The 24,890-nt window shown below is 38.5% G+C and overlaps 1 long non-coding RNA gene across 3 annotated transcripts; it reads left to right on the forward strand.

The window, feature by feature from the left end:
* The first annotated feature begins 1,302 nt into the window (after positions 1-1,302).
* Positions 1,303-24,890, forward strand: LOC110911857. Of its 3 annotated transcripts, none has more exons than XR_004881011.1 (4): positions 1,303-1,873; positions 1,944-2,482; positions 3,308-3,396; positions 24,866-24,890. It is a non-coding gene; the product is annotated as an uncharacterized LOC110911857 (long non-coding RNA). The 3 variants fall into 3 exon arrangements; XR_004881009.1 differs by lacking the exon at positions 24,866-24,890 and adding an exon at positions 3,787-3,960; XR_004881010.1 differs by lacking the exon at positions 24,866-24,890 and adding an exon at positions 3,757-3,775.

Genomic DNA, 24,890 nt, shown 5'->3' on the forward strand with positions numbered 1-24,890 from the left:
CCTTAGAACAATCCTTGGCAATGTGTCCAGTTTCGTTACACTGAAAACAGGTTCTCGTTTCTTTCTTCTGAACAACTTCATTTTTCATTTCATCTTGCTTCTTCTTAGCAAGGAACTCTCTATTTGTCTGCTTCCAGAAAGAACTCTTCATTTCTTCTTCCGAGCTTGCACCTGAAACAAATACAATTTTTGGTTTATAAATTTTTTCATTTTTATGATTTTCTGGTGGAATAAATCCAAGTCCTTTCTTTTTGAAATTACCGTTATGGTTTGGTTTCTTTTGAAAACCAGAACCAGAACTGTAACCCTTTTTCTTGTTTTCTCTTTGTTTAACTCTAGAGGTGTATTTTTTAGGTTTTTCATTAAGATTTACATCTTTTATTTCAGAAATATTAATTTCTGTTAGTTTGAAAACCTTTTTGATCATTTCTGATTAAACACCTCTTATTGTGTGACAACTGGTAATTAACGGCCTCTAATTACGCAATTAACAAACGTTTAGGCGATAAAAAAATAGTGTTTAAGACACAAATTAGCTTAATTGGGCTATTGGAATGCCTAGGAACGCTTATCTGACGCTACAGTGCGCATATGGTGATTTTCGGAACAACAGCGTAACGATAAGCGGTAACGAACTGACACCGTACAAAATACTGACAACGCCGACAAATATGAAGTTTATACGTATAACTTATATTTATGACACATATTGGACGAGCATCATGTACGCATAAAACTACGTTTTATACACCAAGAACATCATTTTTTTTATATGATATTATTTTATATGAGTAACGAGTGGGTTTAATTAAGCGGGTATTTTGTACACCAACCCAAATAAATCCACTAAAACCCCCACCCATGTCTCATCATATATTTCCTTCATTCTAATGTTTAATGAGGAGACCATACCTTAATCGTGAGTTTGTTTAAAGTCAAGAAACAAATCTACTTTTCCTAGACTACTCCCCATAGTCCATACCTACACATACATCCCTACGTCTGAATGTATGGTCTAATGTGATGATATATTTATTTGGCTCATTGAACAATAAACATATAAAAAAAACCTCGTAGACGTTTGATAAAAATCATTTGAACCATTTTCACACGCAAGTGTACATGCTTGCATTATTTTATCATATAAGACCATCTTTCCATAATCATGCTATCTATATTTGTGAAAACTAGTACAAACCCAACCCATTCCCAACGTTCACCCTCCCAAACAGATTCCTAGTCCAAAGTTCCCACATATTAACTATTTATTTAAATGTAAATGTCATACTTGAAGTTTGAAATCTACAAGATAAGTCTAAGATAACATCATTTCCTTATTTTTTTTAGTTGTCGTTGGACAAGCAAAATAAATCCAAGACATGTTTTTTTTTTTTTTTTTTTTTTAATCATTGAAACCAACTGTATACTCCATATCTCCTCCATTACTCATTAAATTAACACCATAACTCCTCTGCGTACAAAACAGAGATTGAGAATACTGTTGAATTAGTAGACCAATCATACTATCCGGTTCCCCACAACCCAATTCCCTCTCGGTCTCTCCCGAGTCCGGTCGTCGGTGTCACTCTGGCCGGCTGCCGTAAGTGGATTCTTTACCGGTGAACACCCCACACCCACACCCACACCTCTAATCTAGAGAGAAACAGAGAGAGAGACCGATGAGAGAGAAAGGAGGGCTGGCCTCCTCCTCGCTTGCAACGGCTCCGGCACGCTGTTGATGTGGATGATGAATGATGATGATTGACGGTGAAGGTGGTGGTGCGTCGGAGCCGGCAACGATCAACGACAGCACAATACGGCGCTCCAGTGGCCGTGAGCGGGGCGAAGGTACCTTCCGACGGGTTTTTTTTCAGTAAGTTCTAGGCTCCTCTCCTTCGTTCAGATCTTATTAGATCCTTGCTCTCTAGCCAGTGGATTGTCAGTTTCAGGTGGGGGTTCCTGCCGATTCAGACGATGATGTTGATGATGACTCACGGTGCTGGAGTCACACCGGCACGACGACGGTGATGGTGGTGACCAACTCCGGTGAGTGCATCATTGTATTATTATTTTTTTTTCATTTTTTCGTTTCGGGTCGACATATCAGTTCCTCACCGTGCTAATCATATTTTTTTTCTTCGGTGGATCTTTGTAATTTCGGTGATGCCTTGGGTGGTTACTGGGGGCGGCACACGACTGTAGCTGACGCCAGCAGCGGTGGCGGCGGGGAGTGGTTAATCATGTTCATCTTTCTTCTTTCTTCTGGTTCGAGTGAGTTCGGGTCTTATTTCGGTTCGATTTCGCAGCAGAGCGGGTCTCCGTTCAGGATCGGACTCGAGTCAACCCAGTCAACACAACTGGTTGACTGGTCAAATATGGTCAAACGGGTCAGACTCGGTCAACAGCAGTCAACTCTGGTCAAAACAGTCAACACCGGGTCAAAGTTAGTCAATGCGGTTCGACGAAACAGCACGAAGAAATGGTAAAATTTAATCGCCGCGAAAGTTCTAATTATTTGGTTATAGATTTCATATTTATAAGTGACCCGAGCTCGAACCGAATTATTTAGCGATTATATACGTTTTATTCTTGGCGCTTTTTGACAAAACTATATATATTCGATGACATTGCGTCGAATTATTGTTGAATTGTTGATTGAATTTTGAAATTAATCGACACTTTAGTTGTCATGTTCGTCCAAAAACAGAGGAAACTCTGCCCATTTCCATTAAAAACCCGAAATACGAATGTATTTTCTATCCTAAAAACGACACTGATCGAGACTCGAGTTTTCTTTAAAAATAAATAAAGATATATTTATTTCGGCGACGTTTTATGAATTACAAAACAAAGTTATAACGTCTCGACAAAACACGAGCTACTAGTTTATGAAATTCGTATACTTTTATAAAATGAATATGATTATTTATATTTATTTTAAACGTCTTTTCTCGAAGTATGACACATTGCCATACGATTATAACAAACGGTATTTATTATGCCTTACGAAAACTACGAAAAGTTGTACTACTGTTTCATCTACGCCTTCTATTCGCGACTACTAGCACGACTCCGTAAATATATTTATATTTATATATATAAATATATATCCTAAATCCTTCAGAAAACTAAGATGTTTCCACAACTTAGTATTATCCCGATTATAAACGGGATCAAATAACCATAGATTGGTTATTCTAAAGGCAAGATAACCCTACCTTAGAGTCGTTTAGTTAACGATTCGGTAGAGCTCGGACACGTAGTTTAGCTACGTTTAATTAGAAACTTATAATTATTCCTTGATTAGGAATGCTTTAGTTGCACGCTAGCTAAATACATGATCTTGGAACGGCACTACGGAATCACGCTAGGCTAGCTTTGCACAGGAATGTCAAGGTGAGTTCATAACCCCCACTTCTTACTGTTTTACATTTTTATAAATGTTTTCGGGGGTGGAAAGACATGCAAGTTTTTGCAAAAGAAAACACTATTTCGATGAACGAAAACACATATTTATAAACCATGTTGCAAATGATTTTCAACGAACTTGAATGGTTTACGAACGATTATACTAAACATACCGGTTTTACAAAACATGCATGATTTTCATGACTAGTGACGAGAATGTCCTAGTTACAACAACGGGACTGGGTTGGCCTGCGTACGAAAAACGAGACAACTCAGTGAGACCATGTCCCCCTTTTCTTTCAACGTTTCGGTTAACAACTTTCAGGGGGAAATACATGTCAAACTTAGGTATGATTAAGTTATGGAATGAACTCTTAGATCATGTGAGCATAGGCTGTAACTGAGGTGCCATTAATCCTTTTGAGGACCAAGGAACAAAGGTTAGATCTAATGGGTACGGGCGAGCCCCACTCACGGTCCATGGGTGACCACTTAGAGTGCTGTTGTGTCCAGCGTCGAGAGTTCGACACTTAAATTGCCTACGCGGGTTGAGTACCTCCTATGTCATCGCATATATTAATGTCCTCGCGAAACATTAATGATCAACATGTTCATAGACGCTTTACATACCAACTTACAACACTATAACTTTCAAATGTTTTTAATATTCATTTGACGCAAACTCAAAATACGTGTATTTACAAACTTTGAAAATGCTTTCAACTTATGTACAAGTAAGAGGACGAGTTGGTCCTGCTTACAAAGACTCTCGTGGGCTAGACTCACAACTTTCATATATCATGCCGAGAAAATGATTTTACTATGCTTTCTCAACAACTTTTAAACCGATTATCAAAAAGATTTATTTTAAATCTTTTCAAAACAAGCTATGAACTCGCTCAACTTTTTGTTGATTTTTTTCGCATGTTCTTTCTCAGGTTGCATTTTTCAAAACTACGGAACGGTTGGAATAGGAGAACCGACGGGATTCGAGTACTTAGCGGGCGTTCATTGTTTAGAAGTCTTAGCTTTTTGCTTCCGCTGTGCAATGAAGATACCGGTCCAGTCACGCCAGCTCTGATATTTCGGGGTGTGACATATTGGAAATTCCTTATTAGAATATAATTTGTCCGAATCATTCAAAGTATATGCCACTTTAAATGTTTCATCATTCAAATTAGATTTTTATAACAGGAATTCTTTATTGCAAACTCTTTTGTCCTGTTTGACGGTTTGACTCGGAGTGCTGGACTCAGAATTTGACTCTCACATAGACTCCGACTTTGACTCCTCTGTATCATCGTTATCTAACACATGATCCACCACTTTCTTCATCAATTGAGATTGTTGATCAGTGTCAGACGATGTGAACGTGACATCAATGTTTTCTAGTAGATTAACTGATGGTTCAGACTCCCACTTTAGATTGGTTGCCTTTTTGACTCTTTTTTAATTTGGATTTCTTGGTGAATATCCATTTTCAAGCGTGGGTGGACACTTGTTGTAACTGACACCCTGTTTCTTACCAGAATACTTCACTTTAGTGTCCTTCTTCTTTTCAGATGTCTTTTCTTCAGAGGTTTCTTCTTTTGTGTCAATCTTTTTCTCTTCAGGAGTGTCTTCTTCAAAAGCCTTCATGCCTTCCACAGTCGGATAGATCCTGTCAATGACATAAGAAGTACATGAGTAACTTTTTAACAAACGATTCACTCTTTCTGTTTCAATTCTTTGTGTTTCCAGTTTTTGTTCCAGAACAGCACACTTTTCTATGTAATTGTTTACAATTTTCTGCTTTATCATGAACGCTCCTTGAAGTGTCTTCATTGCTGTTGCTTGTTCTTCGCTCGTGTCATTGTACATATTCATGGCTTTGTTCAGAACATCATAAGACTCCTTCAACCTGTTCATGTTGTTAATCAATTCACTGTTTTTCTTCTTTATGATCTTACAGGTTTCACAATTCACTGGAATCTCTCTTGCATCAGCTTCTTCAACAATCTTGAAAGCTGGAACTTCTTTTACTTTTCTTCTGACCACTGGAACATCTTCATCATCACTGCTGACCGGTGTTTTGACCTTTTTCTTTTTCTTTTCAGATTTTTCATCTTCACTATCACTTTCTGCCATCATTTTTAAATGTTTTTCCATCCTTCTTGCATAATAATCTGTACCATCATCACTATCTTCTTCAATTCGAGCAACAAAACCTTTGTGACTTGAAGTTTTATTTGGGTCATAATCATCCCAATTGAATTTTCCCAGCTAAAGCCTTCTGGCAACTTTTCATCATCTTGATTGATCAGGCATGCTTTGCTGTCTGCTGAAATATATTTGTCCCAACTGAAATTTTTTGGATTCAACAAACATGCTCTCTTTGAAGAATCCTCTATTACTTTTCTACCATGTTCCACTTGTGGTTCTTGTTGTTGTTGAGCAACTTGATGATAGATGGCCTTTCGGTAGTAATCATTGTTGTTAAACAGATTTTGAGCTCCACTTGCTTCGCGATTAGTGCACTCCATCTTGAAATGTCCTTTTTCCCTGCAACGAAAACAAGTAACTTTAGATTTATCAAAACCTAAAGTAGAAACATTAGCATCACGTAAATCATCTCTTCCTGTGATCTGCTTAAATTTCTCAGCTTGCCTTAACACACTTGCCAAACACCATTTAATATCCATGAATTCCATCTCTTCAGCATCAATCTAATCGTAATCCTCTTTTGTCAGCATTGGAGTATCGATCCGACCTACAACGAAACTACCATAGGATTCTAACACTGTTCCCAGCAAAGATATATGGCTTTTGGCAAGTTCTTCAGAATATTCCTGATCATTTTCAAGATTCAAAACAATATTCCATTGTAACTTCTTGCCATTCTTGGTTGCTAAAATGTTCAGATCAAATGATGGATATGATGAAAAACTTGTGTTACTGTTAGATCCTTTGGATGAACTTCCTGATGAACTCTTTGCATTGAATGCAGTCTCAACTTTCGGTGACATGTTGGTGGTTTTGTCATTCAACCCTACTTTGTAATAAAGCCCAATGTCTTGTTCACCATCGAAGTCTTTCATTCTTGAAATCTTTCTCTGTTCCATCTCCTGAGCCTCAATTTTTTCAATGAACTTGCTCAATGTCAGATTGCTAAACCTTTTCTTGTTCCTTAGCATCATGAGGTATGTGCCCCAAGTTTCATGTGTCACACCCCCAAAATAGCACATGCGGAAACCCTCGCGAGGCGTGTGACGTACCAGGATCCAAGCCACCAATCACATTGAACTCATAAATATATTTAAATAAAACTTTCCATTCACTAACATAAAGGGTTACAAACGTTACATATCATTCATTGTGTACAGCGAAAGAAAAAAAATCATTTGTTAAGTGTTTAGTAAACCATGTGTACATAAATCATTTAGCTTGTATTTGAGATTCCATGTATCACGACCCATGACCACTCCAGCATCCCAGACAGCAAGTCCCAATGATATAAACCTACAACCTGCAAGCATGCAGACAAGTGTGTCAGACGACGCTGGTGAGTTCAAAGTTTTGTTAACGTGTTTAGATACCAGTTAGCAGATTAAAACGTTGCACAGTTTCGATGATTTGATTTGATGTTGTTATTAACTCGATTACCGCAATGGCTACAAGATGTATTTGCCCAACCCTAATGTCTCTATCAAAACATTGGTCATGCTTTAAGGTAATTAGTTCACGCTCGTCCTCCCCGGTACGGTGTGAGGGTGCCAAACCTAATAGCGCTATCAACTAATAACCTCGTTGCCTCCCCGGCAACTGTCGGTAGATGTAAGGGGTCTTATGTGATAGAAACTGAGTAATAATAACAAACATCCCAATAACTAGCATTCCTCCCCGGAACGTTACCCAATATCCCTCCCCGAGATGCATGCTTGGAAAAAGAGCAGTGAACTCACCTTGGGTTTGCTCGGTATATTACGTAAGATTACTTGTTCCTCGTTGGTCACCCGGACCCTAGTGTGATCACCAGTAATGATCAGTTTCACATTCACTTAAGACATACACTCTTTTACATATTACACAAATAGTGCACTAGCATCAACAAGTTGTACAAGTTGTATCTATTTATCAACACTGTCCATGTTTCACAAAAGTATTTGTCGCTCATGTCATTTAACTATTGCATGTATTAGACCATGAACATTCCTCAACATATTGCAAATATTCACATACTACTCACCTCAAGTTTGTATACCATAATATAAATTCTAGTTCACCACGTACTAATATCATCGGCTAACTCGTGTGTATTTAAATGACATCTTGAACCAACCACCGCTGGCCCGACCTTTAAATATTTCATTCGATTATTAATGTGCAGCCTATATATAACCCCGATACACGACCCAACAGATGTATGTGTGTGCGACGGGCCAGATCATGTGCTATGTTAATTCTACCCAAGCAGATCCTTAATAAAACATCATTAATCACATAGTATAGATCAGTAATAATCATGTAGCATTCATTGTAACATTCGCTCGTCACTCCACATCCAGATTTTCATAACCATTTATGTCTTGTTGCACATGCATGAAATTAATCATAATTTAAATTATAGTTCTATCATCAACATCAAACTGTTTATTAAATAAGCAAATAAGAAAAGTGGAGTGCACATGCATGAAATCATAGAGTGCCTATACTAAACCAACAATCATCATAGTGAACAACCATTCAATTTAGCATAACATTCTAACCCCTCATCATATGGTCGATTACATTTACTGAATCTATATCCTTCATTTAACACCCTACTCATAGCATTAAATCAACACCTATAACAAAGCTACAAGTATTATACCAAGCTATGCAACACATCGTACATAAGCACGTATTCATGATCATGTAGCGATAAACCCACAATATAATGTTCATACATACCCGAATAAAGGGATTGACGAAAGGGAACAAGAGTTTGGCAAAGAGTATTTCACCAGAAGATGTTGCCGTCGATCTTGGTGAGGGGAATCGTCAAACTAGGGTTTGAATATGCTTGTAATTAAGTTGTTACGTGAATCTCATGTGCGAATATATGATGAAGTGATGAGCCGGCCCAATGCTACCATCCATTTGGGCTCTACCAAGCCCAAATACAAGTCTGATGTCATTGGGAGTACCCATGTGTTCAGTTTGGACTCCGGGTGTGCATGTGTGTGTGCCGATACAGGTAGTGAGCATGCACGGCCCAAGTATGCTAACAGATTAACTAACCGAGTTATCACAACGTTTAAGCTTAACGGAGGTATAGCAGCACAGAATATTTATTACAATAGAAAGAAATAATGAGAAGTTACGATCGCAAGATCAACGTTACTAATCTTGAAAGTTCGGGTTGTCACATCATCCCCAACTTGAAAGAAATTTCGTCCCGAAATTTGACAAGTAGCTAGTCCAAAACGGCCAAAATATTAACTCATGATCCAAAACGACGAGATGTTAACTCAGGATGAATGTGGATTTTCCGCGGGTACCACATCATCCCCAACTTGAAAGGGAATTTCGTCCCGAAATTTGTCAATGACAGCAAAAGTTGTTTCAACCGCTTGAACAATTGAGAATACTAGAGCGCTATCCAACGTTCGCGTTTCCGCGTGAACTCCGGTCCACGTCTTGAGTTCCAACGAACTCTCATGATTGAAATTCGACTGTGTTAACAGTGGGTTCCTCGAGAAGGGTATCGCAACTATTGCATCGAGCAGATGCTTCTTTAGGTTCGAGACATAAATGGCATTGTGACCGTTACCCAATTCATCAGGTAACTTGTGTTTGTATATCACTGATCCGTTACAGGACTCCAAATGTCCCAGTGGACCGCAGACTAAGCTTGCCACGTTTCCCATAGCGTATCGCACCCTCCCAGGGTGAGACTCCCAATATGACACGTTCGCCTACAGCGACCTCCCGGTGTTTCTTAAGTTATCAGGGTTCCTGGCGATCACGCGTTGTCGCCACGCAATTTCTAATACCGAGTGCAAATCCTAGTCCCGTGATTAGGTTATCATCCACCTCACTCCAACAAGGAGGTTGGCATTATCATACACGTAATGCCTCAAACAAAGTTGTATGCATTCTAACACTGGTAACAGCTGCAGTAGGCCTCACCCAAAGATAAGTGTCCTTCCCAAATGTTTAGTAACGTCAACCACGCACATGCTCGCAGCATGTCTTCGTGTGTCGGGATAGTTCGTTACTCTATCTGGTTGTCCTACGGTGATAAGTAATGCTCATGTCTAGATGTGAGTCAAGAGTGTTGTGTATTGTCTGACATAAATCAGGTATAGATCCAAAATCACAGATAACAGTAGTTGGCATCTCGTGCCTAAAATCCGCCTCTCCCAGAGGAATATTCACAAGCTGGTGGAGACTCGTCAGTTTCCTTGATTGCAAGAGAGTGTACTGGTTACATGAGACAATCAACGATCACCCAGGTGATATTGTTTCCGTTTCGACTTGTAAGTAGACTCGTGACAAAATCCATGGCAATCTGTTCTCTTTTCCATACATGTGTTTCTAGTTGCTAAAACCCCACCTTGACTTTTTCACAAGTCAAACATTGTTCTCATGTGTTGCTATGTGGGCCTTTAGGCCCGGTCATCCTGTCACACCCCAACCGATGGCGGAAACATCAGGATGAGACGAAGTGTGTAGATTGCTCGAGACTTCATAACGCTTATGTGTGTCAAGTATTTACTGTTTACATTCTACATGGTTTGATCTAGAACATAACAAATTTAAAATAAATAATGCACAATAAGTATTCAAATAATTATAATTCATTTCATTAATAATGAATTATTACAAGTATTGGAAACCAGAATACAACAGGATTGAAAGTAAATTACAATACAACGAGCAACAAAGTTTAAATGCGTTTCTAGGCAATCTTACTGGATTCATCTGTCACAATCCTGCAACATGTATTAAAAGCATGGATCAGTACAAAAGCACTGGCGAGCATACAAGTTTGAATATAATTATAAGTATAAAAGTTTGTCTCAATTCCACATGGCATTCTATATTCAAGTTGAACGAGCATACATAAACAACTACGCATAGCAAATAGTATATAATAAAAGTACTTAACTAGCATGCATAACAACCTAAGTATAACAATATCATGAATTACAAGTTGGAACTCACAAGCCTAAACAACCAAAGCATAACAATGAATGTGTTCGATGGTTTGAGTATTTAATTATAATCGATTGCGTAAAGTGGATTTGTATACATGTTGCACCCAAAAAAATGCTTTAAAGCGTAAAAGGGTCGAGTATGCTCACATTGATTGCGTTTGCGATTTCTTGAATTTTCGCACGAGTAAAGATGGAGGAAAGTCCACGAGAGTGAACGAAATGGTTATCCTAGAGTCAAGATTGAAAAGGAAAAGGTACTAATTAAATAAAATATTTGAACTAGTTATATGCTAATATTATGAATGAGTTAATAGTTGATTATAAATGGGATTAATTGACTTATTAGACTATTTTATTTGGCTTAATAGTTGATAGTGGAAGCATGTTCATAAAAAGAAACTTATATTAACTTTTGTTGAAGGGTTTCAAAATGAGTTATTATTATTACTATATTTCTTTTATATAATATTCAAAACAACATTAGTTAAACAAATGAAATTAACTTTGTAGAACTAAGTTGATACATGATGGGCGTGAATAAAATATTTTACAATTAAATCCAAAACTTATTAACTTATGTTAAAAAAACTAGAACTAGTTTACAATATATTATAATGAAACGGTTCCTATTCCATTGCTTAAAACCTTGAATTCAAGTATAATAAATAATAATTTAAAAAGTAATGGTGTGCACATTTTCACTTCAAGTGTCGGTACTTTCCATATATATGTTCCAAAATGGGAATTAAATAAGCATATTTTTTTTTCTTTATAAACTATTTTAGTAATTTAAAAGATTATAGGTTATAATGTGTATTTTATTATAAAAACTAAAACAGTGTTCCCATGTGCCAAAGAGTTCGATTTTTAATATTCAAATCTCCATATATTATTATTTCTTTTAAGCACTGATCATCATCTTCACAATAAGCATATTGTGATAACTATCATTCCCTCGGTTTTAAATTGAATAATTATAAACATAGAAAAGAGTGTGTTTTGGTTACATCTCATTTGAATAAAGGAGACATCATCTTCTTACATAAAGAATCATACGAACAGCAACCCTTTTGTTATCAAGATTTCCATATTTCAAGTATGGATTAGGTGATTTATAGGATGAAAAAAAGGGATAATAGTTTACAGTAAAATTGACGAGGGGCAGAAATTTATACCGAACATGGCGACGTAAGTTCCGACTAAACTTCGACTACAAAATGACAACCATCACTGCCGCCCGTTACCGTCATCGGAGCCAGACCAGACCGTTGCTGCCGTGGCCCAGCGACCACTGTCGTCGTTGGTCACCACCGCCTTGTGTCGTCGCCACCTCCACCGTTGTTGTTGCCGTGTGCCGCAAAACAGATGGAGTTTGGGGTGTGGCCGGAGTCACTAGCTTCGCTCCGGTAACCGAAGAGGTGAAGTCGACGAGAGGGGGGGTATATATACATCACAGAAAGGGGGTTCATCGGAGAATCACGACGACCGAAGGGGTTGCCGGACTCGAGGATCGGAGGAAGAGAGTGGGTGTGTTTGGGGTGAACTCAAGGTGATGGAGTTAAGGTTCTTTGTCTGGTGTTTTTGTGAGATAGGTTTCTCCATGGAAGAGATGATGAGCATCAGGTTATGTGCGGCTGGTAATTTTTTTAAAACAAAAATGAGGGTTGTAGATTATAAGGTGATATTTATACGTAGGGTTTTAATTGTGCTTGGCCCCAGGTCCACAAGCCCATTTTGCGCGGCCCGGTATGTTTACGAAGCCCATTTTCGCACCTGAATTCCGTAGAATTTCGTTAAACAAATGTTTCGGGTCGAAGCCGAAAATTATGTCATAAGTCATTTATTAGACGAGTACGTTGTTGGTTGCGTAAAAATTGCGTAAATGCTTCGGTTGTCGTTTCTAGTCCGTTTTTCGATCCAATTTCGACTGTGATTCTAAAAATATAAAACGAACACGAGTTTTCTAAAAGCATAGCAGATATGGGAATGCGAGGCGTTACACATCCGCACATGGTCTTCAGGTTTAATACATCCTATCAAAACTCAGATGAGTAGGATATCGAGGCCCGTGTGCTTCGCCTGCACCAGTTCCCTAAGGTTGCTGTATAGTGAGGTCCATATTCGTTCCATGAAGTAGCAATATCGTCCGACCTGCCAGAGATTGCTTCCCCATGCCCCGCATGGGTCAATCTTGAAAACTCTCTTCCTTCAGTTCTTCAGTTTAAACAAGGCGAGTCTGATCAGGTATGTTAAGGTCGATAGCGAGTTGTAAAGCGCGTGCACGTCCAGGTTTCACAGTCGTATTCATTCAAAAGTTCCACCCAGCGTTGCCATCACGTATTTATCTCTTTTGAAACAAGGGTACACGGGAGGCCCTTGTGATCGGTCTAAGTGGTGCATTCGGTACCATCCAAGTAATGCCTCCAATTTAAATCCAAAGTCTACGGCTTCCACTGCATGTCGTGACTCGTGCAGTTCTTCCTGTAAGTCCATTACGTAAGTCATCATTTTCTCGTGTTGCGTCGGTGTGTAAACATTGTAGAGTTGGGATTCGAAAGCTGAAAAGACGTCCTCTTGTTTTGTCTTTCATGAACACAGCACCCTACTGTGCTAAAGAGATTTAAGCTGCGCGAGCTTTAAAAATCCTGTAGTGAATCTGCGATAGAGTCTAGTGTGACCAAGAAATTGATACATCCTCGAAGAGATCTTTGGTGCCGAACAATATCTAACGAAATGGATCTTTAGCGAGATCCGCGTGTATTCCCACTTTGTTGATCACATGAGCAAAAAGGTATCTCTCGAATCCAAAAGTTACCTCTAACAAGACTTTTCGCGGAGTGGCTCCTCCCTCAGGAGCTCTAAAATAAGATACAAATGCCGCCCATGATGTTCCTTCCTCTTGGAAATGATCCAGAACGACATCCATAAATACGGTCGATTCATGTGGTCCATAAAACTGCTAGTGCGTTGATTAACTCAATGGTTATGGTGTACAAAGTCGCAATGGCCGTAGTGCGTTTGATATGCCGTTTCAGGAACATTCTCCTCTTTGTCTTCCGTCAATACATGGTCGAGGCAAACAGTTCATGATTGTCACCTTGCTGAGTTCTGGATAATCAGTACACATACGAAAATGCTTTATCTTTCCGAATATAGTTGGGGTTCCCCAAAGCGAACAAAAACTATGTCCAATAAAATTCCTATCCAACAGTTCCTGTAGATAGCCTTTGCAACCCTCCTGGTGCAAGACGATATGTAGCACAAGCAATCAGGGCTGCCCCTGTCGTGAGATCAACCTGAAATTCTGCCTAACAGTGGTGGAAGTAAGTCTGAAAGCTCCTTGGGCGGCACACTGAGAGGAATCATGAACAATTGGTGGATCCTCAATCCTCTTTTCCTTAGCCTCAACATCAGTAACGGTTGCTAACATAGCGGGGTGATCCCTTCGTAGACACTTCTGGGCCTTCATAGTTGAAATGGCGCTAACCTTTGCACCACTCTGTTGCTTTAGAACAAATAACGATGCAAAATTTTCTTCTCACAGGGTATATCTGCGTGATATCTGAATACCCAATCCACACTAACTACTGCATCGAAACTATCAAGAATAGTAGAAGGAAGGTCGATGTCGAACACTTGTCCCACAGATCGAGTTTGCATCCCACGGTCATACAAGGCTTCAGTTGACTTGCCATCAGCCGATTCCACAATCAGGTTCGGTTTCCAGAAGCATCAGGGTTAAATAGAACAGAGACGAAGCGATTAGTTACCAAGGATGTGCAGGCCTCCAAGTTGCTAAATTCCTGGCGTCGTCCACGCCAATTCTACGAGCATCATTTCTAGTGTTGTTGTTACGATCATGTGGATTCCTAATTACTATCATTGTTCCCTTGGTTGTCGACATTTTGACTTAACAACAGTCAATCCTTGTAGGGGTCACCTTCGTTTTCATACTATAGACTACGATTACGAGCGCCTCGATGTTGTCGTGACTGTTGCCCCTAATGTCGCTACTGGTAACTGGGTCTTGTGACCTTTCACCAACAAGGTCCATCTTATCACATTCCGTGTCACGTACTAAGTCCTTACTCACTGTGCGGACAGTTACACATTTCACTCTACAGTCAGTTGTCATCGAGTATGTCCCGATTGGTTCGTATGAGTTGGCTCCCATGAGCCGCTGACTCGGGTTAAGAATTCGATTAAAGCCAATTTGCTGGTGCTCATTTCCGGTAATCAGGATCGTCCTAATACTGAGATCGGTGAGGTACTATGCTCGTCCTCTTGTCCATCGTTCTTGCAAGATGATTGAATAATACACGGTCTGTTGCTAAAGTGTTGTGGAAATGATCGCACTTCGGAATCTAAGGCGTCAATATGTTGAGTTCCAGTAAACGAAGGTAAGTGAGAAAGGTATATACAAATCATTCAATGCTGCGGCATCCAACTCTGGGACGTTTATGCAGGCACCTAATGTTCTACACCGTTCGCCAGGCGTACAGATGGGTGTTCAGGTAATACTCGATAGCATCGAGATTCGAAAAGATTCAGAGAGAAGTGGAAAAATCACGTTCAAGTAGGAGACAATCGCTGCTATGAATTATAAAGATTTGTTACATTTCACACTGTTCGAATAACAGAACAGAACCCCTTTTCCACTTGTTAAGGCTCACTGGGACTCGCATGCACCCCGCATTATTATTATGTGTGCACCCATAATAATATTGTGATTTGCATGCTCATCTCAGTTCCTCCTAACTCATGTCAAATGGTTCCTCAAGCTCAAATGCCAAACAAAGGTTATCAAAACGATAAAATCACAAAATCTAAGGACTACGACACACCAACTATGCATCGTAAAGTAAACAAGCAACTCATGTGATTATACTATAGTGACGAGTGTGTGTCCGTATGCTACAACGTAAACAAGTGTACACTAATCATGTAATGTATACCACAAATGAAAAGACGAACCTTGCAATCTGGAGCTGAGTGTCACGGTCGCATCCTCGTTTTCAGAACTGTTCGGTTATAGTCTGGTTTTATAAAAACGTTTTAAATCCAAGTTCACTATAACCAGTGGCTCTGATACCAAACTGTCACACCCCCAAATACCACATGTGGAAACCCTCGCGAGGCGTGTGACGTACCAGGATCCAAGCCACCAATCACATTGAACTCATAAATATATTTAAATAAAACTTTCCATTCACTAACATAAAGGGTTACAAACGTTACATATCATTCATTGTGTACAGCGGAAGAAAAAAAATCATTTGTTAAGTGTTTAGTAAACCATGTGTACATAAATCATTTAGCTTGTATTTGAGATTCCATGTATCACGACCCATGACTACTCCAGCATCCCAGACAGCAAGTCCCAATGATATAAACCTACAACCTGCAAGCATGCAGACAAGTGTGTCAGACGACGCTGGTGAGTTCAAAGTTTTGTTAACGTGTTTAGATACCAGTTACCAGATTAAAATGTTGCACAGTTTCGATGATTTGATTTGATGTTGTTATTAACTCGATTACCGCAATGGCTACAAGATGTATTTGCCCAACCCTAATGTCTCTATCAAAACATTGGTCGTGCTTTAAGGTAATTAGTTCACGCCCGTCCTCCCCGGTATGGTGTGAGGGTGCCAAACCTAATAGCGCTATCAACTAATAACCTTGTTGCCTCCCCGGCAACTGTCGGTAGATGTAAGAGGTCTTATGTGATAGAAACTGAGTAATAATAGCAAACATCCCAATAACTAGCATTCCTCCCCGGAACGTTACCCAATATCCCTCCCCGGGATGCATGCTTCGAAAAAGAGCAGTGAACTCACCTTGGGTTTGCTTGGTATATTACGCAAGATTACTTGTTCCTCGTTGGTCACCCGGACCCTAGTGTGATCACCAGTAATGATCAGTTTCACATTCACTTAAGACATACACTCTTTTACATATTACACAAATAGTGCACTAGCATCAACAAGTTGTACAAGTTGTATCTATTTATCAACACTGTCCATGTTTCACAAAAGTATTTGTCGCTCATGTCATTTAACTATTGCATGTATTAGACCATGAACATTCGTCAACATATTGCAAATATTCACATACTACTCACATCAAGTTTGTCATACCATAATATAAATTCTAGTTCACCACGTACTAATATCATCGGCTAACTCGTGTGTATTTAAATGACATCTTGAACCAACCAACGCTGGCCCGACCTTTAAATATTTCATTCGATTATTAATGTGCAGCCTATACATAACCCCGATACACGGCCCAACAGATGTATGTGTGTGCGACAGGCCAGAGATGTGCGACCCATTGTGTTTACCCAAACCCCTAAGATGTGCGGCCCATCATAACCAGCCAATCCGTTATACCCATTAAAACCCCAACTCTAATGATTTAACAAATTTCTATATAACTGATCATTATCCAAATCATGTGCTATGTTAATTATGACCATCCCATCATCATCATTCCTAGTCTATGTGCACACCCATCGATAATAGCATCAATTTGCACCGGATAAACATCACAATTTACCAAGCCTTTATACTACTCACATAATTATATTAATCTTATGAATTTGTAAACAATCACCTGTCAACATCAGTTGATATCATAGCAACTCCATGATATCTTCTTAACCAATTTATATGAAAAAAAATCCATCACTAACTTATATATATAATCCTAACTTATTAATATTGAGCTCGATCCGTAACAACTAGATTCTTCAATTAATGTTTCACCATACATGATTAATCCAGCACATATTTATCGTCGGGAAATCTTGTATTCACGAATTAGTTCTTGTTATGAGGAATTATGTAATTCTACCCAAGAAGATCCTTAATAAAACATCATTAATCACATAGTATAGATCAGTAATAATCATGTAGCATTCATTGTAACATTCGCTCGTCACTCCACATCCAGATTTTCATAACCATTTATGTCTTGTTGCACATGCATGAAATTAATCATAATTTAAATTATAGTTCTATCATTAACATCAAACTGTTAATTAAATAAGCAAATAAGAAAAGTGGAGTGCACATGCATGAAATCATAGAGTGCCTATACTAAACCAACAATCATCATAGTGAACAACCATTCAATTTAGCATAACATTCTAACCCCTCATTATATGGTCGATTACATTTAGTGAATCTATATCCTTCATTTAACACCCTACTCATAGCATTAAATCAACACCTATAACAAAGCTACAAGTATTATACCAAGCTATGCAACACATCGTACATAAGCACGTATTCATGATCATGTAGCGATAAACCCACAATATAATGTTTATACATACCCGAATAAAGGGATTGATGAAAGGGAACAAGAGTTTGGCGAAGAGTATTTCGCCAGAAGATGTTGCCGTCGATCTTGGTGAGGGGAATCGTCAAACTAGGGTTTGAATATGCTTGTAATTAAGTTGTTACGTGAATCTCATGTGCGAATATATGATGAAGTGATGAGCCGGCCCAATGCTACCATCCATTTTGGCTCTACCAAGCCCAAATACAAGTCTGATGTCATTGGGAGTATCCGTGTGTTCAGTTTGGGCTCCGGGTGTGCATGTGTGTGCATGTGTGTGTGCCGATACAGGTAGTGAGCATGCGCGGCCCAAGTATGCTAACATGTTAACTAACCGAGTTATCACAACGTTTAAGCTTAACGGAGGTATAGCAGCACAGAATATTTAGTACAATAGAAAGAAATAACGAGAAGTTACGATCGCAAGATCAACGTTATTAACCTTGAAAGTTCGGGTTGTCACATCATGTGGCAACGCATCTGCTAATTTCTCAATCAACTCCTCATTGTCTTTATTGATGCTCACCCTCTTCATGTTTACCAACAAATTACAGTATCTTTCAATTATCTGCTTTGTGCTTTCATTTTTTAAACCTCGAAATAGATCAAACTCTTTCTTCAGAAGCGATTTTTTGTTCTTTATCATTTCTTGACTTCCTACAAACTTTGATCTTAAAGCTTTCTAAATCGAATAAGCACTTCCATTATGTTTCAATAAGACCAAGATGTCTTCTTTCACAGCTTGTTGTAGAAGACTTAACATCATTTTTTCATTCTTTTATTTCCTTTTATCATTAGCACTCATATCTTTAATTGCAATCTCCTCTTCATCTTCATTCGTTGGTCTAACATATTTTGTCTCAATGCATTCCCAAGCATCCAAATAGTTTGCTTAAACCCAGTTCTCAAAACGTCCTTCCCAACCTTTATACTCCTCAATGTTCATGAGCTTAGGCGGTTTTTGCATCGTCCCCGTTTCATTTTCATACATTGTCTGCTGAGTAACAGTGATCGGGGTAGCAAAAGCGTTATAAATTTCCTCTTCCATGTTTCGGTTTTTCAAAGTTCACAAAACAGTCTGTTCAAACGGAATTACTCTCCAAACGAAATTACTAGTCCAAACGGAATTACCCTGTTCAAACGGAATAGCAGCTTTGGAGCGAAATTACCCTAATTCCGTTTGAGATCAACACCTTTTCAAACGGAATTATAATCTCGCGCGAAAATACCAAACAAAATTAACCTCTGAAGCGAAATTACCTAATTTCGCTTGGACCACTCAAACGGAATTACGCCTAGAAACGGAATTATCTGATTTCATGAGAAATTACCCAAACTAAATTACCAACAGAAGCGGAATTAGCTAATTTCGTTTGAATTTTCAAACGGAATTAACTTTTCAAGCGAAATAACCTCCTAATTCCGTGCGGAATCATGCTGACATCATCATCTCGAACTGAAAATTGTCAAATTGATCAAGCTATTGGCCGATTTTAGTTATGAAACTTTCTAGGGTTTGTTGAAACAGTAAAGCGCACATGATGTGAGAAAATCAAAGCATTTTGACCGTAAAGTCAAGTTCAATTTCAAAAAGAAGGTGTAGAAATCAGAATTTGCAGCTGAATTGGTATGAACTCTTCCTCCTGAGCTCTGATACCACTTGTAGGATCGTTTGCGGACCCGAACGAGTCGATCAGAAGAGTTTATGCTCAAAACGAAAGGCGGAAACAGTCGTTTTGAGTTTAATTCAGCACGATATACTCATTAATTGTCGTTTTTATTGATTTGGTGACAATTTACAGTGAGACGACACTTCGGCAGCAGTTCGGCACTGAAACCGGAATTCTTCCAACTGATTCCGCTTGAACCAGTATTTATAGGGCCTTAATTCCGCTTGAGTCTGCTCCACACGAAATTAGATTTCAAGCGGAATCTAATTCCGCGCGGAATTACAAGCTTGATCATTTCAAGTGGAATTAACATTACAAGCGGAATTACTTGTTTTCTCGAACTACGAGCCCTGATCTAACATTCTGAGTACAAGACTCGATACAAGACGAAGTCGACAGACGTATGCACCAACATATTGAAATATAATGTCCTCGAAGGGACTATGTTGAAGTACTGTGTCCACGAAGGGACTATATTGAAATATAATGTCCACGAAGGGACTATAATAATTAAATGCCCATACAGGGATTTAGAGGAAAACAAAATATAATGTAAGATCGACCTTCTAATGCCTTCCTTGCTTTGTTCCGATTGTTTCTCTTCTTGTTTGCCGTATGCTATAGCGATACCGAAGATTTCAGTGAATTAAATAAGCATTCCAGTTCAGGATTTGTTGCTAGGAGTAGGATCCAAGGATTAATGATTTTGTAAATTTTAAATTGTATCACAGATTTGTAGTTTAATAAGCATAGTCCAAGTTTGGAATTCCAAAACTTGGAGATAAGAATTTATTGATCAATGGCATTCATTGGTATCATCTTCAATACGGGAGCCTCAGGGTTCTTCTAGTATGGACTCCACCGGTACAGACAAAAAAATTTGAGCCTCATGGACCTTCGGTATGGACTTCGGAGTCTGGTTAAAAATTTCAATAAGTTTGGTTTTGGGAATAGGTCCATAAAGGTCTTTCCTCCAACCGGTTGCACGCTTATCCTTGCCATGGTACGAAGCTTGACATTTCTAGGCTTCGGATGTGGAGAATTTCCATCAATGGCTTCTTTGCCTGGCGACATATTCAAAAGATATAAAATTGAAAACAATGTTTACTTAATAGGGATGAGAGCATTCCTATGTTAAGTCTAGACTCAGAAGGTCTAAGGAATATGCTATTGTGTCATTTGAGATTAAACACTAAAGGCTTGTGTTTAATTCAGTCAAACGTTGGCTGTGATACCAACCTGTCACATCCCGATATTTACAGCTCAGCCCGGTGGGCCCGGTGGGGAGTATCGTGACGTAAGATTGATATCGTCATAGTCAAACATACACAGAATAGCACAGCGGAAGTCTTGGAATATAAAATATTATTACAAACCCAATTGTCAGAAAATACTGAAAAGATAATTACATTCGAGCTTGCAATATTAAACTCCACAGGCGGATCGATATAGAATGTAAAAAAAATGAAGTTTAGCAGACTTTAGGGCATCCTAAGGATGTGCAAGATCCATTATTGACACCAAGCAGCTCCCAGCCAATTACGAGTAGTACCTGTCACTTAATCTTTTGAAAATACGTTAGTTTACACTGGTAAATACAATTAACCGACTCATTTGAAAAACATTTATAAAATTTATTTAAATTCACAAGGCACAAATATTCTTTTATAACTTGGGATAATTATATAAAATAATCTTGTATATAGATTCACATGCTTGTCGTACGTTCAAGGCCCGGGATAGAATGCGGGTCATGATTAATCAACACACCACTAATATAGTCCACAAGGAGTTATCCTCACATGTGGTTATATCTTATATCTTAAATCCCTTTCTGGGGAAAAGAAACCGTATCGCAACTGTCAGGTGTATGCCTACACCCCGTGCTTAGGTCGTGGCCATTTGCATTTAAATGATGCCAAGGATATCCAGGACACGGTCATTAACCCCCAAATGCTTAAATCAAACAAAACAGATTAAAACGGGTTATCTCAATGATTTAACCACTAATCGATTAAATATTCAATACTCGACCAAGCGCTAATAATATACCGTATCCCAAGCCCGTATAAGGGAAAATAAGTTAAAAGTATTTACCTGAGCTTTTAAATGCAAGATTTATCTACTCAGCCGTATGATCTATTCAAACTAGTGCAAGTAGCTTTTACCGGGGCTCCTAATCTGGAACGAACGTTTTAATAACCTACTAGATTACTAACGAGTCTTATTTATGTTATAAACTTAGACTGGTTAGTTTAAAGAAAGGTTTACGGTATGAAACGCAAGATTAAGCGGTGACCGGATTGGAATGTAATTTAGACCCGACAAGTATGGAGACTTGTATAAAATGGGTAAACTAAATACATTTTAGATTTTTGAAGTAAAAGTGATAAGGTCTGACCCGTTTCGGTTAATTTATGCAAACTAGTTACATAAACCGTACTGAACGCGTATAAGCATAACGGGTAACCGGATGAGTCAAGAACAAGTTCCATAAGTTATTATGCTTAAAATATGTTGTGATATCAGTAGGATATCAACAATTATGCCCCAAATGAATTTAAAACCAATTTAAGTCCTAAGGGTATTTTGGTCATTTTAAAGTTTATAAAAGAGGTTTAACAGTAAACTGAGGTTCTGGTCTAAAACATTCAGTAAAAATATTTATTTTATCATGTTACATCAGTAAGATATCATACATATGTGAGGTTCACCATTTATGGCTAAACTATGCACCGTAGGGGCATTTTGGTCATTTCACATATGTTTTAAGGACAAAATTGGAAGTCTGAGTTCAAGACTTATACTTACTGTTAAAATATTAAAATTCATTTATAAAATCAGTAGGTAACAAGTCTTAGGTGTTAAATATGGTTTTAAACCATATTATGCGCCTAATTTGCGTAAAAGTCGATAATTGACGATATTTGAGATGTTTATGAAAATCTGAGATTTTGATGAGCTTTTAAGGTTTAAAATAATTCATTTAACATATAACATCAGTAGGAAAATGTGACAACCCGAACATTCAGGTTAGTATTATGCAAATCGCTCGCGAAACCGTTTATGCCGTTTATGTATTTCTTGACCGTTTGACCGTTTATGCATATTGAATTCCTTGTGGCCCACTCCTAATAACGAACCCGAACTCACCTCGTTTTAATATTGAATAATTAACAGGTAATCGGCCAACATATTTATTGTTTAGCCATCCGGCCCAACTCTTTCATTATTAGTCAGTCCAAATTCTTATATCCGGCCCAACTCCTTCATTAATAGTGTAGATGGACTATTCGGCCCAACACCTTCATATTTATATAGTTTCATTATTCAGCCCAACACCTTCATATTTATATAGTTTCATTATTCAGCCCAACATGATTAGTTTAGAATAGGTACCGGCCCAGTCTTGAAATCCCTATAGGTTTGGGGAATACGTAATATACTCCAAATCAGATTGTGGATAGTTTAAAAACATAACAAACCCCTACCATCCTCTATCTTCTTCGTGCGGCTCCATCTTACTTGTTCGGCAGCAGGAAACCACCCCATCGGAGCTCTTCCATCTTCGAATCCGTATCTCTCGTGTGCTTATAATTACCCGGTATGTTAACTGGATATTAGTGATAGTGATGCTTGATTGGTTATTTGCTTGAATATGAAGTGCATGCGAAACAAATCCCGAACCTGTGTATTCGTAAACGTTCAATATGTTGATCTTGTTATTGTATAATAAGTTGCTGGTAATGTAATATGAGACGAATAATAATGTGTGAATTGAATCTGGTTATATGATGATGAATAATTAACAAAACTGTTTTAGTCTTTTATGAGATTGTTGATTTTATTTGGGTGATGATTAAACCCAGAATTCTGGTCGGCTTAGTGGATCTTTTCACATAATAACACTCATTACATGATAAGTTTCATTAAAATTCATGAAGGGTTCATGTGATGTTAGTAATATTATGCGGCCCAAGAGAATCATTCAAAAAAAATAATAATAATACATTTGGTCGATGCTGTTGTAGTATTATGGGAGGGTTTGGTTTAAGCTATGGGTATATACATATAAATATTATGTAATACATAACTACCATTCTATTTCAGTGGGGAATAAATAGCTTAAACAACCATTTATTGGATCTGTTAACATTGTAACGTGTATATGATTGGGCCACACATGTAACTGAGTTAGTCTAGCGAATTAAGTCACACTTGTTGCTGGTCTGGGCCGCATAAGAGAGCTGTTGGTACACGGGTGCGGCTGGGCCGCGTAGTGGACTCGGGAACAGCAGCTTAGCCATTGTTGACTAATGGGCCATTTGGGCCAGACCTGTGCTAAGGATTGCGCACCCTCAACGGGCTGCACATCTTTGTGTGTGGAACGCTGAATTGTTTTGGGCCATTTGTACGGGCTTTACACTCGGGTGAATGACACACTTTGTTATTTAATCGGGAATTCGGACCGTACACTCTAAGGGATAATAAGTTAAATCATGGCCCCAAATACTTGCTAAGTGATTGTTACGATGTATGATATGAACTGAAAATGATCATTTGAAACATGGGCTGTATCGTAAACTTGTATAAGGCACCAATATCCGTTATGTGAAATGTATGTGACTCAGATGTTTATTATGTGACTACGTGATCACTGATACAATATGTGTAAATGGTTACATACGTGGTTTGATAGAATAAGATTCTAACTGTTAGTGGTAACCACAATAGGGACTAATTGATCAACTTGGAGCACATAATTAGCCTTACCGAGCAAACCCAAGGTGAGTTCATTGCTCTTTTCTCAAGCATGGATCCCAGTGATGGGTTAACGGGTAACGTTCCGATGAGGAATGCATGGGTAACGGGATGTTGGTTATTGTACTCTGTTTTTCTATCACTGTAAGACCACTACATCTACCGGCACGTTGCTTGTAGGGCAACGGGGGTTATTAGTTGATAGCGCTATTAGATTTGGCACCCTCACGACGTTCAAGGGGAACGGGCGTGAACTAATTACCTTAAAACATGACCAATGCTTTGATAGAGGCATTGGGGTTAGCAATCACATATCATCTGGCCATTCGGTACTCGAGTAATAACAACATCGAAAACATCAAAACGTCAAACATCATAACAACAAGCAACACATCATTTTGCAAACTGTTTTACTCACATGATCGGTAACGCAACTTGGTAAACAAACACAAACCTTGAACTCACCAGCGTAGTCTGACACACTTGTTTACATGCTTGTAGGTAATTATTGAAGGAACTGGGGAGC

The sequence above is a fragment of the Helianthus annuus genome, chromosome 15, assembly GCF_002127325.2.
Source record: "Helianthus annuus cultivar XRQ/B chromosome 15, HanXRQr2.0-SUNRISE, whole genome shotgun sequence".
Taxonomy (NCBI): Eukaryota; Viridiplantae; Streptophyta; class Magnoliopsida; order Asterales; family Asteraceae; genus Helianthus; species Helianthus annuus.